This window comes from Apodemus sylvaticus, chromosome 5 (genome assembly GCF_947179515.1).
Source record: "Apodemus sylvaticus chromosome 5, mApoSyl1.1, whole genome shotgun sequence".
NCBI classification, from domain to species: Eukaryota; Metazoa; Chordata; class Mammalia; order Rodentia; family Muridae; genus Apodemus; species Apodemus sylvaticus.
Genome location: NC_067476.1, coordinates 48,711,449 through 48,725,452, shown reverse-complemented (window position 1 = coordinate 48,725,452; position 14,004 = coordinate 48,711,449).

Here is a 14,004-nt window from a genome sequence, read left to right as displayed (position 1 = left end):
ACAGAGGACCTGGTGTGGACTCACGCAGGCCCTGTGCATGCTGCCCCAGTCCCTGGAACCCCATATGTTCCTTGTTTAGTTGATTTTGGGGCCTTGTTATCCTGCCTCTTCCTCCACAGAACTCCTGAAGATCTGAAGTGAAGGATTTGATTCTGATGGCCAAGGATGTTGAACATTTCTTTAAATCACTCTCAGCCATTTAAGAGTCCTCTCGGTAATTCTCTGTTTAGAACTATACTCCATCTTTGGATTAATTGAGTTTTTGATACCTAGTTTAAAAAAAGTTTTTAAATGTACTTTGCATATTAAATGTCTATCAGATGTGGAGTTGGTAAAAAACAAACAAACAAAACAAACAAACAAACAAAAACCTTTTCCCATTCTGTAGGATGCTGTTTTGTTTGAACGACAGAATCCTTTGCTTTACAGAAGTTTTTCAGTTCCATGAGGTTCTATTCATTAATTGCTGATCCTAAAGCCTGACTATCCGTCTTCTTTTCAGAAGGTCCTCTCCTGTGCGAATGCATTCCAGGCTGTTCCCCACTTTCTCCTCTATCGTGTTCACTCTACCTGGTTTTATGTTGGGGTCTTTGATCCACTTGGATTCGAGTTTTGTCCAGAGTAATAAATATAGATCTATTTACGTTCTTCTACATGCAGACATCCAGTTTGACCAGAATCATTTACTAAAGATGCTTTTTCCACATTGTGTGTTTCTGGCTTTTTTATTAAAACAAACAAACAGGTGTCCATACATGTTTGGATTTATGGGTCTTCAATCTGACTCCATTGATCAACCTTTCTGTTTTTATGCCAATACCATGGGTGTTGTTGTTGTTGTTGGCAGTGGTGGTGGTGGTGGTGGTGGTGGTGGTGGTGGTGTGGTGGTGTGGTGGTGGTGTGGTGGTGGTGGTGGTGGTGGTGGTAGTGTGGTGGTGGTGGTGGTATGGTGGTGGTGGTGTGGTGGTGATGGTGGTGGTGGTGGTGGTGGTGTGGTGGTGGTGGTGGTGGTGGTGGTGGTGTGGTGGTGTGGTGGTTTTACTGTGGTTCTTTAGTAAGCTTGAAATCAGGGGTGGTGCGACATCCAACAGTGCGACAAACTTTCATTTTTCAGGGTTGTTTTTTGCTTGCTGGCACTAAGGGGCTAGAATACAGCAAGGAATGAAGGAAGGGAGGTTTGGAGAGGAGGGTCTGTGGGAGCCACAGGAGGTATGGGCAGGGGTGAGGATAAAGGTGGACTCAGCTGGGGTCCAGTTGCAGCTCCAAGGAAGAGACTCTCTTGTTCATTAGAAGAGGTGTATCATCCTTATACACTCATGGAAATTAAGCTAGGGATATTCCTGGCATTCAACATGCACGAGTAAATGTTCCCTATTGTTATTAAAAAATTATTCCCCCGTGGGAATCATTTGAAAATGCAAAAATTCTAAAATAGACAATACCTGCTTTGGTAGGGACTACACCTATTATGTACTGCAGTTAAATTTCTATCTGAGTGGGATCTGAGCTGTTGGCAGAGGTTTATGCCATGGATGACTAGACAAGACTCCTTCCTCAACGTATTCTGCAAGGGCCCTGTGCCACCTCCAGAATCCAGAAGATGAAGACAATCATTTATGACAGTGTTGCAGCCTTGGTCACACAGGCTCCCTGGTCTCCCCTAGGACCATCAGAGCAGTGTCCAGGGATGAGGGAAGTGACTCCTGAAGACTATTATAGGCTGGGTCATGAAAGGAAGACCCCATCCTTGAAGTTTCCAGACTGCTGTTAGGAGACCAGGCTGCCTTCAGCTTGGCCTTCTCTTTGTTTGCCACCTTGCTTGACAGCGGGGGTTATTTTATTTGCCACATAAGCACTTATTCAGCATTTCTTCAGCTTCATGCCAACAAAGCCCTGGAGCAACGATTAGTAAATGAGTGATGTGTGTACTGGGCCAAAACGAAAATAAAGGTGCTTGTCAATAATTATGTCTCACTACTAAAACCAAAAATTATTGTGAGGACCTAATTTTAGAAGTGGTTTTCAGAAGTGCTCTCAGCACATAATCCTGTGCTAAGTGAGCACACACACATACACACACACACACACACACACACACACACACCCCACCACCACCACCAGGGCTACCCACTGAATAAGAAGCAGCAAGTCTTACTTTCATAAGAGGGCACACCATAAAACATAAATATAAGTGAGTATTTTCTCTGGAACACTTCTAATGAGTTCAAAACCTGTGCATTTCGTATCGAAGCATCCAGACTGTTCTTTAGCAACGGTAACATAGACCTCATTGGTTTGACTGTTTGCCCAAGTTGTAACTTGGGTTACAGTAATCATTTCATTTGCATTTCAACCAACTCCTACCCAGCCCTGCCTTGACCTTACTCCTCTTGGTCCCACCTTTTCTAACTCTACTTGCTACTCTTGCACAGCTAGGAGTTAAGGAATTCAGACTCACACTGCAACAGGGAATAATGTGGGAGTTAGAGCACCATTTTCCCTAATGTACAAGGCCAACGGTCCCCATGCCATTTCCTGAAAGGTTGCTCTCTCCGAGGCCCCATTTTCCACTCATCGTCTCCACCCACTACAATGAGGTTGCCATTCCACGAGCCCCAAATCCTTTCTTTGCTGTTCCAAATACCTGTTAACTCCAAGACACCACTGTTGCCTTCTCCCCTTGTTCCTCTCCAGTGCTGCCTCTGGGGTTTTCTGACCTCCCAGGAAACCCTCTCTGCTCTTCTCTACTCCCCTCTATAGCCCACCAGTGACTGGCACTGTCAGCCTAACTTCCCACACTCCACACCGGCCTCCCCTCATCTCAGATGGTAGCAGAGTCTTGCCTATCTTACTTTAAGGGCTTCCTGGATCTCTCTGCTGTTGACTTTGCAGAATTGCTCCATGCGTGGTTCTACACAGCCCTAGCCCACCACTTCTGCTCCCTTCACTCCTTTTTTCCCTGACTTCCACCTGGTCTCACGGAGAAGGAAGAAATGTACAAAAAAACCCATTGGCACTCTTCTCAAATCTTCTCACCATATAGCTATAGGCAATGAGAACCATGGACTATTACATGGGACCGGTGGTTACAATTGGTAACCACTGGAGAGTTCCATGGGGAGAAAAAATAATTGCATAGAAGAAATCAAACATATGAGACAGATGAGAACAATAATGAAGACAGTTCTTGGTGGCTTGTATTGAACATTTTCTGTGTGCCAGGTTCCCTACATGTATTACTAAGCTTTACATGTATTTCAAATATGCACACATTTTGCACACAGTTTGCATGCAGTTATATAAGTGCCTTCTATGTATTTACTCATTGAATTTTCACGATTACTAGTATCTTAAGCTGAGAAGCTTACATTTCTCTGTAAGCTCTACCGCTACCACCTACCACCCTCCCCATGTAAGTCTGAAACATGATTTCAGATCAGATGTCTGGCTCCAACTTCATACCTTGAGCATGTCTTTGCATTTGCAAATAGTTCAATCTGAAGGAGTTGATGACTGATAGGTCTGTAGGTGGGAGGGAGGAAGCAAGAGGCCAGGCAGGGCCTCTAGGAAGGGATTCTTTGCAGACAGTAATGCATTTACTGTAGAGATAGGTGTGATTGAAGCAAAGAGCAGTGCATCTTTCACGGTATGGGGGGGGGGGGTACCTTTCTCAGCACCCAATGCTGAGATCCTGCCCTTCCATAGAAGTTCTGGTTTACTGGCTTAAACGTTAGGACTTTAAAAATAAAGATAAAAACAGACAAACAAAACCAGGTTCTAATGAGTAACCAGCATTCAGATTCCCTGACTAATACCCACTGTACCCATGCCTCTTATACCCAAACTACACCCAGGGTTATTAAACTTTCATTTCGCCAAATGAACCCACTAGCTGGTAATCCTTGCCCCATATTCCATCTCAGGGTCTACACGGTGCATGGGAATACAGTGTCTTTATTTGGTGATACACCCTAAAGGATTCACCCCACTGCTCAACTTTAGAACTGACTCTCGCTCGTCCTTCAAGCAGAAAGGTGAGAGTTCTTGCTTTTCCCACAGATTGTCTAAAGTGAAACAAAGAGGTGTAAATTATCTTGCTATGAACTGGACATTGCCTGACAATGTATTTGGTCATTTGACAGGATGATTAAGTGCTGACAAGAGCTGCAGTCCTTTGAATTATCCAAGTTGAAGCTAAGGCAATGTAGAGCTTGTGGAAGTGTGAAAGTAAAAGATTAAAACACAACAGAATGCTCCATTCACCTTTGCAAAGCCACTAAGCGAGAAGTAATAGAGACAGCCTCTATCAGTGGAATGCCCTCCTTAGGCAAAAAGCAGTGCTGCAGTTCAGTCGTGCACCCAGCTGCCACTGCTAATCCCCTATCTGCAGGGGGGAAACACACCAAGAAACCTCACTGTTCACCCTCCTTGAGGGATGCTTGGAAAATCTCCATTCACGGTGACATTTAGCTTAGTTTCCCAGTAAGCCCTTGATCGTGTGCCTTAATTTTACACATCCTGGAGTGAAATGACTTCCAGTATGTGCTATGTGATTTACATAAAGCAGGGTAAAATTATTAAAGTATACGATACGTGTGGCTTGAAAGATGCTGTACACATGTAGAGAATGGCTGGAAAGATGGAACAGTCGTCCAGAGCCTTTGCTGCTCTGTCATGAGGGCTAGAGTTCAGATCCCCATGTTCATGTCAGGCCGTTGACAAATGCTCAGTAACACACACACACACACACACACACACACACACACATAAATAAGAATTTTTTTAAGTAAAGTACAGTCTTTACAGAGGTACACTTAAATGATAAAACTATGAAGAATAGGGTGATTTTAAACTAATCCACTAAATTTTAAGCAATCCACTGAAAGGTTCCTTGGTAGCATTCTCAGGAGCAACCAGGTTATAGATTAGAAAATGTCATGAATCTAACGACCCCCCTCCTGCCCCCTCCCTCACTCCCCCACCCTTAACTCCCAATCCCATCCCCACCTCGGCTGAGAATAAATTAATCTCTCTTTTAAACATTTTCCATACTAAAATGTGAGTTAATAACGTTTAAGACATGACTTCAGTTGGGAAATTTCAATGCACAGCCCCGAGAATTTGCAAAGCACAGCACAGCACAGCATTACTTGCCCACCCCCAAACATTGTGATTCAAATTGGTGATTCGATTTCTATATGGATAGACTTTAAAGTTTAAACTATAACCGTTATAAAATAAACTTCATCTGAACTGTCCTCAAACCCATGTGAACTGGTCATAAAGAGAACCTCAGCTACAATTGACAAGCACCTGAGAGACAGTTGGGAATAATCGTCAGATGCCTGGAAGACTGCACTGTAGCTCTTATCCCAGATACAGGTTGTCTTCCTAGTTAGGAAAAATCCGGGGCCTCACTGGAGAGGGCACAGGAGCACGAACAGGTCATTGACAGGCGAGGAAGGTGATTGTTAGCGTGACAAGCAGGGGTAGTGGAGGGCAGAACAAATCGTTGTGGCCACAGCACCTTGAGTATTTAAGGCAGAATACTGAAAGAGTTGGCAAGAGGCCATGTGGTGGTTTGAATAAAAATGCCCCCCCCCACATCCCACCCCGTAGGTTCACAGGAAGTAGCACTTTTAAGAGGTGTGGTCTTGTTGAAGTGAGTGTGTCCTTGCTGGAGTAGGTGTGGCCTTGTTGGGGAAAGGGAGTCTCTGCCACTGCAGGTGGGTCTTGAGGTTTCAGACACTCAGGGCTGGCCCAGTGTGTGACTGTCGCACCCTGCTGTCTGCAGATCCAGATGGAGAACTCTTAGTTCCATGTTTGCCTGCAAGTCAACATGCTTCCTGACATGATGCCTTCCTGGTAGCTGTTCACGGATGTCCCTAACTGCAAGCTCCAGTTACAGCTAAAAAGCACCCTTCCCAGGTCTTAGAGGGGTCAAGTCTGACAAAGAGAAATACCGCTTTCTTAACTTTGATGTGCTCAGACTTAAAACTCATCAACCCAAGAGGAACTATAAAAAAACAAAACAAAACAAAAAAATTGAAAGACAGGAAACAAATTGAGTAAAATACAAAGTGAAAATAACCGGCAAACCCTAAGCAAAAAGACATGTATCGGCCAGCCACACAGCAGGCAGGCTGCTCTCTTCCTGAGCCTGTAATGGGAACGAAGGAGAAATCCTGATTTCATGGCTCTCTGGCTGCCCACGTGGCTATAACTTAAACTCACAGCTGAAGTGAACTTCTTCAGCCTCTTGCTCGTTTGATTTCGAAGTTTCTTTCAGCTCTGAAAGACTGCATGTCTCTCCAGCGACTTCTGGACTGCTTGTTCATCCTCTCTAACACTCTACCTCTCCCACATCCGCAACTATCAAAACTGCCTCCTCCACGCTGGGCTGAAGTATCTATCAAATGCTGACCCTCTATCTATCAAATGCGGATACCCTTGGCCGCAGAAGGACAGGATCATGGAGATCTGTGAGGCTGTGTGTGTTCCATTCAACGACTCTCTGTGTCCTTAATGCCACTAATTTCCTATTACCTCACTGACAGAGTGTGCAGTATCTGCTAGAGTTCACAATCTGACCAATGTTCCCTCAGTCCTCACTTTAAATCTCGCCAGAGAACCAGAACTGGGTGGGTGCTTAACCGTGTTACATTCTCAAGATCTTGTTTGGAGGTCCACAGCCATTCAGACATCCTTGTCTGAAGAATGGCCCTCTATTTTGGGAAAACTGTTCTTGTCCAGGGAGCATGGGAGAGAAGACAGAGTGATGAGCAAAGATGTATACACTTGCCTAGCCAGCCAGGTCAGCTGCAGCAGTCCTGGAGAGGGGCTCCGCTGTACTTCTTCTATATGGTGTGTCAGCCTGCGTGACTTCACACCTGATCTAATATCTGTATCTGCATCTACATCTGCATCTGTATCTATATCTATATTCTTAAATAACTCCATGAACAGAAGGTAAAGTCCTACATTTTTTGATTGATTTATAAATAGTGACTATTTGACTATACCTTCATGGTTTGTATCATGAAGCTGAGACCTCAAAGGTTAACAGGATAGCAGGATAAAAGCATTAGTTCACACCATGGGCTATGCCCTCTCCACAGCCTTATTTACTGAGCACTCTCTCTCCCTCTTCCCTCAGTCACTGACTACTACTTTACCCTCTCCCTGCATCACTGCTCACCCTCCTCCCCTCTCCCCTGCATTACTGTTCACCTTCCTCCCCTCTCCCCTGCATTACTGTTCACCCTTCTCCCCCTCCCCTGCATCACTTTTCACCCTCCTCCCCTCTCCCTCCATCACTGCTCACCTTCCTCCCCTCTCCCTCCATCACTGCTCACTCACCCTCCTCCCCTCTCCCCAGCATCACTGTTCACCCTCCTCCCCTCTCCCTGCATCAATGTCCACCCTCCTCCCCTCTCCCCTACATTACTGTTCACCTTCCTCCCCTCTCCCCTGCATTACTGTTCACCCTCCTCCCCCCCGCATCACTGTTCACCCTCCTCCCCTCTCCCTGCATCACTGCTCACCTTCCTCCCCTCTCCCTCCATCACTGCTCACTCACCCTCCTCCCCTCTCCCCTGCATCACTGTTCACCCTCCTCCCCTCTCCCTGCATCAATGTCCACCCTCCTCTCCTCTCCCCTGCATTACTGTTCACCCTCCTCCCCTCTCCCTGCATCAATGTCCACCTTCCTCTCCTCTCCCTCCATCACTGTTCACTCACCCTCCTCTCCTCTCCCCTGCATCACTGTTCACCCTCCTCCCCTCTCCCTGCATCAATGTCCACCCTCCTCTCCTCTCCCTCCATCACTGTTCACTCACCCTCCTCCCCTCTCCCTGCATCACTGTTCACCCTCATCCCCTCTCCCTGCATCACTGCTCACTCACCCTCCTCCCCTCTCCCTGCATCACTGCTCACTCACCCTCCTCCCCTCTCCCTGTATCACTGCTCACTCACCCTCCTCCCCTCTCCCTCCATCACTGTTCACCCTCCTCCCCTCTCCCTCCATCACTGCTCACTCACCCTCCTCCCCTCTCCCTCCATCACTGTTCACCCTCCTCCCCTCTCCCTGCATCACTGGCTCTCCATCTTAATGATGTCTTCATAGACACATATTTGAAATATACATTAGTGTATCATATTAAACTTTATGTGGGACTGTGAAAGCAGTCTGTTTTCTAATTGAGCTAAGTTTAAAACCCCAGAGACCCAACAGATAACTCAGTCAGGAATGGTAGGCCTCAAGCCCCTCCACAGGTAGAAAAAAAAATGTGACCACAGGTCACTTAGCCTCAAGACTGATCTTCATTTTAATGAGGTACCTAAAGAACTAAGGGCTTAGCCAATTAAACTCTCCTTCCCACACACTCCTCCCTGCAAAAGGTATTTAACCTCAGGCCTGCCCTGAAATTGGGATACAATTTCACTCATCACAACTCAGGTAGAGGTACGGTTCCACCCATCACAACTCTCCGCCAACCATAAATGCTTTAAAGCCACGGTCTGCCTCTTCTCATCTGGATCTGCCGTGCTAGAGCAATGGAACGGGTCTTCCTCTAAAGAGCCCTGCGTCTCATCTCATGCAGGAGGCCTCTCAGTGCTTCCAGACATGGTTTCCACCAAGCCAAGCCACCTGCCTAGCAAACCTAGGACACTCTTATCCCAGTAGGACCCAGCTGGCTCCCCTTTTCCCTTCGGCCCGAGCTAGATCCAGCCTGCTGGCCGCCACTCTGTTCTCAGCTCTTCTGTGGCATCCAGCAGCACCTGCAGTGCCCAGCAGTTAGAACCTGTGGTCCCTGGTTTCTGTGCAGCCAGGGACCCACGAGCTCCCCACCCCCACCCCACCCCCACTAACCTCCACCCCCCCACCCCACTTCACCCCCTCCCCTAGCAGGGCCCATTGGACCAAGCCCTGGACTGCTCACGGGTCACCATTTTAACCCACAACTTTATGCTTATGTTTCATTTCACTTCAGCCATGAATTGAGTAACATTAATTGGCTTTGATTATTTGTATATGTGACTCTACCCTCACACTACACAAAATGTACACATCTGCATACACTAAACTATCACTTAAACCTGTCGTACAGTTTGCAACTGAGTAATTTTATGGTCCACTATAGTTTTTTTTTAAATCTCTTCCACTAGAATTATATCATAGATAGTTTGGAGACTGAAAGTTGATAGACACACTGTGGCACTCATATTTATTGTTAATGCTGTCACTGCAACAACTTTATTTCTGGTAATAGTGACTGAGTCACCAGTTTTCTAATCATGTTCCTTTCAAGTCTGTGACCATCTGGGAAAACCATCGTTATGTGCACAAATCAATATGCAATTTCACGTCTAGACAGTTTGGCTTCTTAACACAAGGGTACAACCAAGTGCACTGCCCAAACTTCCGTCTATAGTAGAGATGTTCCTTCCTCCCACCCCCTAAGGAATGTCCCATTATAGAGGGCATAGTGCAATAGCTGCCTATTTTGGGGTGGTGCCTGTGTAATGTGCAGAGCCATTGGTAGATCAGGCCCTAACAGGCTCATACTCTGCCGCCTGAGCATAGTGGACTCCCTGCTGAGCTGTGGTTGCAGGTTGGAAAGAAGGAATATGGCATGAGGAGGTACCAAGGGCTCATGGGTGCCTTTCTATGCACCCTTCAAGACCTGCTGCTTCAGCATGTATGTGCCACTCCATTTTGGTGACAGAGTACTTCTGTCAATGTCCAGCTTTTGGCTTGGTGTATCAGAGAGCACCTAGCAGCTTTTGAGACCACTCTGGGGATTATGCCAGGTGCTGACTATGCTGATTCTAGTGATTTGTCAGAAGCTGGGAGGTGACCATAGGATGATATCTAGGGCAGACTTTACTCTCTGTTAGTTACACCTCAGCTAATATTCCATTGATCACCCACTGCCGTAATCCCTACTCTGCCTGCAAGACTACTATGGTCCTTTCAGGTGTCTTGAAATCAATGCCAGTTCAGAACTACTATCTCAAAAGCATTCGAAACATCTGATTGTTTCTACGAAGCACCTGGTAGAGGGCTCTAGTTCTCCTAGGGGAAGGATGGGAAAAAATAAATAACTATATTTCAATAACACATATTTGAGTCCTTCATCAAGAAGTGTCAGTCTTCCCCTTCATTTAGTGGGCTCTGGACCTACAAACAGGCTAAAGGCTTAAAAATGGTTGCAGTACAGGATTTCCACATTCTTATATTTTAGGTTAAAATTTTATCCATTAATTTTTACCTTTTCTGTTGTAAGTAATTCATATCAGTAGGAATTTAGTAGGTTTCATATTAGTTTCACTTTTAAGAAGACCATAATTAATCAGCCAAGTCAAGCATCTGCAACGGTCAAGATGTTTGTTGATTTGGTTTTTTGTTTGTTTGTTTTTGTTTTGGAGTTTTTTCTGCTATCCATTATCTGTTAATGACATCCACCTTACCATTGATAATTAAGTGCCACTGCCTAGACTCTGTCACCTTGTGATTCCATGGCACTTAAGTTCTCTAAATCGGTGACAGTTATAGTTGTTATAATTGTTATAGTAAGATATAGTCCACAAAAGAGCAATCCTGGAACGTTTCTTAGTTACCTTCTCATTGCTTTGATAAAATACCCTGACCAAACAACTTAAAGGAGAAAGGGTTTGTCCTTTCAGAGGTATTTTCCGTCCTAGCAGAGCAGATACGGCAGCAGGTGTGAGATGCGAGGAGGTGGCAGGGGAATGAAGCTGCCTAGTAACTTCATGAGGCTGCAGTCAGGATGCAGAGAGAGACAGTGAGACCTAGCTATAAAGTCTCAAGACTTACCCTCTAGTGACTCAGTTCCTCCGGTGGGGCTCTATCTCCTAAAGGTTCCATAACCTTCCTAACCAAAACAACCAAGTCTGGGATCAAAGATTCAAACTTGGTGTTAGAATTCAAACCTGTATGAATATTTCACATTCAAAGAGCAACAAAACTGGGATTCCCCCTTGCAAGTCCATTTTTCAAGGTATTGGGGAAAGTTATTCTAGGATTACCAAAGAACGTGAAATAGGTATGGTTTTGGTGGTTGTGGAAGGCTGTGTGTGTGTGTGTGTGTGTCAGGTTAAAATCATGGCTTTGTTATAGTAAACACTTCCTCTATGACTAAGCCATATCCTCAGACTACTGATCATTTTTATAAGCCATTTTTCTGCCAGCCAAGTAAATATACCATTAGCATCTTTCTCAGACCCATGGGCAGCAATATTAAAGGGGGAATCTGTACCAGCAAGCCAAGCTCTGCCCTGTCGTTATTCCTTGGAGTCCTATTTATATCCTCCAAACATCAGGTGTCCTCCACGTTCCTTCAGCACAGGTCTTACCTCAGCATGAGTATGGCTTCAGCATCCAGTCAGCCGAGTCCTTGGAAGCGGCAACAAACTGCAGCACACCACCAGAAGTTTTTTGGTGTATTTCTCTCTACGGCATCCTGACAAATGCAGCTGAACTATGCAATGTAAAATGGACTGATGCATGTGTGTCATTAGCAAAGAATCTCTTGTCACATGTCCTTTCACATGCGTGTTTTAGCAGAACACCCTCTCTCCTGTGTCTGCTTTAGTGAAATGTTTCTCGTGAGTCTGCCTTAGCCTTTCAGACCTGTGCCCACTTTAATGAAACATTCCTTTATGAGTTTGCCCCAGCAAAACACCATCCAACAGACTTTCCAAAGAACACTTAAGTTTCCACTTCAGAAATCTCTGCTTGGTGATCTATTAACATTAAATTGTCTGGACGATTTTATGTTCTCAATGCTCGTTCCCACATTCTTACACACACATTCTACATTTTCTCCCAGGTCATACTATGTTCCTCACCTTTAGGGTTTTTGTTGGGATTTGAACAAAGAAAGACAGGCAATGAGGAGCGCCACCACTGGTGACTGGTCGGCGGCTGCCTAAGGAAAGGTTGCTATTGTCGTTGCTGCTTTACAGAGGTACACAGTCTATAACTACTGGGATGGAATGCTAGCTATGTCTCACTGTGACAAATTTTTGGGAAAAATGATTTACATCCTTGGTGAGAGGATTTTCATTTTTGGATGATGCAAATATCATGCAAGCTCATTGGTTTTAACAAATGTACTCCTCTAGTTGATGATGCTGAAGTTGGGGGAGGGGGGAAGGGTTAAAGGGATAAAGGAATAAAGGGGCGTATGAGACTAAGCCATACTTTCCTTCCTATGGGTTTTGATATGGACCAAAATAAAACGTTTTATTTTGCTTTATTATGGCATTTTAAAAAATAAAGACAGATATTTTTATTTTACTTATTTATCTATTTGTTTATTTATTTATTTATTTACCTATTTATTTAATGTATGAGTGTTCTGCTGCATATACATCTATATGCCAGAAGAGGGCATAAGATTCTCCCTATAGATGGTGGTGAGCCACCATGTAGTTGCTGGGAATTGAACTCAGGACCTCTGGAAGAACAGTCAGTGCTCTTAACCGCTGAGCCATCTCTCCAGCCCTGAAAATAGATTTCTTTTTTCATACAATATATTCTGATAACTATTTTCCCTCCCCCACCTCTCCCCAGATCCTTCCCACCTATGTAAAATTTATCTTGCTTTGCTTTCTCTCTCTTGTTAGACAACAGACAGGCATCTAAATAGTAGTAGTAGTAGTAATATATTATTACATATAATAATATAATATATAGTAAATATAAAATAGATAAGAAAAATTGTAGTAAAGCAAAACAAACATTTAAAAAAAGCTCATAAGAAAAAGCACAAGAAACACATAAACACAGAGAGACACACAAATATCCTATATAAGCAAAATACCAAACCAGGCAGTAATGGCACATGCCTTTAATCCCAGCACCTAGGAGCAGAGGCAGGTGGATCTCTGTGAGCTCAGGGCAGCCTGATCTACAGAGTGAATTTCAGGACAACCAGGGCTACACAGAGAAAGAAACCCTGTCTTGAAAAACCAACCAACCAACCAACCAACCAATCAACCAATCAAACAAACAAACAAACAAAGAAACAAAAAGATCCACAAAACTAGAAACCATAAATATATAAGAAAGAGACCTGTAAGGTGAAAGAAAGGAAGGAAGAAGGAAGGAAGGAAGGAGGGAAGGAAGGAAGGAAGGAAGGAAGGAAGTCCAAACAAAGTATCACAAATAAGTCTTATTTCTTAGTTCAAAAGGACTTCCTTTGTCTCATTTGTTATTTTGCTGAATGCATCAGCCCTTATGTGTGTTGTAGGAAAGTCATCCTTGAACAGTCTTTGAAAGTTGCTGCCCTGATGGCCTATCCTTAGTTTGCTAGTGTGGCCTTTCTGTGTCAAAGCGGTGTTCTTTGGGTGGTCACATTTTAAAATCTAATATACCACAAACATATAAAATATCTAATTGAGAGCTGTTCAGTGGTGGTATACACCTTTAATCCCAGCACTTGAAAGGCAGAGGCAGGTGGATTCTGTGACTTTGAGGCTAGCCTGGTCTATAAAGTGAAGTCCATGATAGCCAGGGCTACAGAGAGAGAAACCCTGTCTCAGAGAAAGCAGAAAACAAAACAAAACAACAAAAGACATCTAATTTCTATCTGGAGAATCAGTTCAGAGGATTCTGTTTGTCGTCTGCAGACTCATACAGTGATAGTCAGCACTCTATTATCACCGGGCTACACCTCTACCACATTCCCTTACTGCATTGTTTTTTGAGATGGGATTTCTATATTGTCTGAACTGGCTTCCAATTCATGGGTTCAAACTTCTTGTTTTCCCGAAGAGTTAAAACTATGAACAAGTAACTTGTGTACACTTAAGGATGAGCAAATATTTCTCTATTAGCAAGCTAAGTGATTTCAATGCTTATACGGGCTGCAGACCCCTTATAGAGCATGGGTCTTGCTTTGGTAGCAATCAGACTATTATTCACTCTGTCTGACCCCCGCATGAGCCGGCGGCTAGGCAGGCATGCTACTCAAA